At 42.7% G+C, this 2821-nt stretch overlaps 1 protein-coding gene across 2 annotated transcripts in view; it reads right to left on the bottom strand.

Moving 5' to 3' along the window:
• pld1b (phospholipase D1b) overlaps positions 1-2606 on the bottom strand; it is a 64892-nt gene extending 62286 nt beyond the window's left edge. For both annotated transcript variants that reach the window (XM_030079401.1, XM_030079399.1), the window contains exon 1: positions 2521-2606. The gene's annotated coding sequence lies outside the window, so the exon portion shown is untranslated. The remainder of the gene's footprint in view (positions 1-2520) is intronic.
• Positions 2607-2821: the final 215 nt, after the last annotated feature.

Here is a 2821-nt window from a genome sequence, read left to right as displayed (position 1 = left end):
ACACAAGCAGCTCCATCTTTACTGCTGTGTCTCATAAGTAAGGAGGCACTGGTGCATTTAGTCCTCCTATGCATTATGAATTATGTTTTTTATGACTTCATCCCTCCATTTTTAAATGTGTATTTATTTATTCAAATCTTTTATTTCACAAGCCGTGTGCAAGATATGCATATCCTTTTATTTTGCTGTATTTATGTATTTATGATTGTGTCTTTGGTGAACCACTGGACTGTTTTGTCGGGAAGTCAAATTTCCCTCAGGGATAATAAAATATCTCTTATCTTATCTTATCTCTCTGATAGGAGCCGTTCTTCACCATGATTACTTTTACTCTTCAGCGCTGGGATTGGCTCCAGCACCTTGGGACCCTAATTAGAATAAGCAACTTAGAAAAAAAATAAATGATGAATGAGTGTAATTTTGAGTAAGTAACATTTTACTTTCACTGTTATGATATGGATACTTTTACTTAGGTAATGTTATACTTTTACTAGAGTATTTTTGCATACTGATATTGCTGCTTTTACTGTAAGTTAAGGGCTTGACGACTTCTTCCATCTCTGGTCAGCGACAATATTTCTGATAGTGGTAATGTCATGTTAAATAAAATACTGTAAAACTAAAATTTCTCTGATTCTTCTCTTCGGTTGCATCACTCTGGACACACTGTCATCGTCGCTCAGCAGAAGTCATTCATCTCTCCTTTGTCTCTCTCTGCACTCACATTGCCGACTTCCTCTACAACTTCTTCTTCTTCATTCCTGTTACACCACAGGTCTTGCTGCATTCTTCTTCTTCGTGGCCACAAAAAGCCTTACGACACACGAGCTCTGTGTCAACATACAACTGCTCCTGTCCCTCCTGTTCAGCCTAAGTGAAAATTTGTTATTTATTTTATTTCGGCGACATCTTCACTGTCAATCACCTGTTGATCAATCAAGCGGTGTGGGCGGGGATTTTTTTAATGTTTTGATGGAGTTTGAGTGTCTCTGTTGGTGATTATCGCTGCTCACATTAAACAGCAACCCAGCTCTTCTTCTTCTCTTTATTCCAAACGAACCGGAAACGTAAAACACACCTCACTTCCTGACAAGACAAGACAAGCTCCTGGAAAAAAAAAAAAAAAAAAAAACCACCTTCCTTCGACATTTCTAGGAAAAATAACGGCACTTTAACATTAAAACTTGATTGAGTTGAACATATTTTTACCAGTAACAGCTCAAGAGTCTTGATCTCAGCAGTGTTGCAGTGGATTTAATGTCATTCTGAGTATCTTTAAAAAAAAAAAAAGAAAGAAAGAAAGAAAGAAAGATTTTTAACTTCTTCTGGGTTTGATTTGATGACATAGTGTGTGTGGTGTCTGATTTTGGTGCATAGGTTTTCTGTGTTGTGCATGAAATGGATGGATTTCCTTCAGCTTATTGATTTTTTTTTAAAGCAACAGAGCTTCATCCCTGAGGTCTACATCACCGCTCATTCATTGTGACCGAGTTACACCTCCTCCCGCGCCCTGAATCCTCTTTGGCAAACACCTGCCAGACACAGAGGCTTTATTACAGCAAAAGGAAAAACTCTCATGAGCAGGATGTTTGCTGAATTGATGCCATCTTACATAAATGTGTGATACAAAGCAGGAAAAACAGACATTTAGACATGTGAAAAATGTGGTGGATGGCTCCTTTAAGCTCTCAGCTGGAGGGCTTGGTGACTGGCTTAGAGGAAGTGGCTTGGCTTGCCATCTGACTGAGGCCACCAGCGAGGAAGAAGTCAAGTTTGAAACACCGGTGACAGATGACTGACTTTCAAACCAGTTCATTACCACCAAACACACACACACACACACACACACACACACACACACACACACACATACACACACACAGGTCTGACCTGTTCATCTGCGCTCAGTGTTCCTGCAGGAAAGCTACTGTACATGCGGCTACACACACACACACACACACACACACACACACACACACACACACACACACATACACCCAGGGGCAGGGTTTGGCTGGGTCATGTGCACTGATCTGAATCAGCCACTCAGCGCGAGAAACATGAAAGTCAGCCGGTTCCCTCTCCGGCACCGCACCCGACATCTGGCACCGAAATCCGGCTGTGAGGTTGAACCGACCGTCGCTACCAGCCAAGCAGTGACCATACACACACACACGCACACACACATACACACGCACACACATACACACACAGCTGCATGGACCACTGCAGAGTGAGCTACGGATGCCATTACATGCCAAAACACCGCATCAGCGCGCATCACTCCTCTAATCCCATCCTTTCATTAAACCGCAAACTTTCCTCTAATCAAGCTGCGCCAAATGTTGCGTGACGCGCCGGCGCACTCCGAGCGGCACCAAACTTTCACCAAGCAGCAGTGGGTGTGTTAACCTAAACACACACACACACACACGCACGTAGACATAGATACACAAACACAGAGTGATGCCCTAAGCCGTGTTTTTACACAACATAAAGACATGTAAATATGAAGCCTACCTGCTGATGTGAAGTGACGCGGTGCGAGCCGGCGGCCGCTGTGCGTGTGTGTGTGAGTGTGAGTGTGTGAAGGCACGGAGAGCCAGTTTGCCAAACCACCAGGTTAGTCAGCACCGCAAGAATGACACGGATCAGCTGTTCCGGATACTTGGATTTCAAAATAAATGCCTCAGAGGGACGTTTACCTTCCTCTTGCCACCTGCAGGTAAATCGGACCTTTTATTTTTCTCACAGACATTCAACAAGTTCTTAATAAGAAATAATAATAAAAACAATAATAACAATAATAACAAAAAAAGTG

The sequence above is a fragment of the Myripristis murdjan genome, chromosome 20 (assembly GCF_902150065.1).
Source record: "Myripristis murdjan chromosome 20, fMyrMur1.1, whole genome shotgun sequence".
Classification (NCBI taxonomy): Eukaryota; Metazoa; Chordata; class Actinopteri; order Holocentriformes; family Holocentridae; genus Myripristis; species Myripristis murdjan.
Note: the sequence above shows the minus strand (reverse complement) of the source record. Positions and strands in the feature narration are given on the sequence as shown.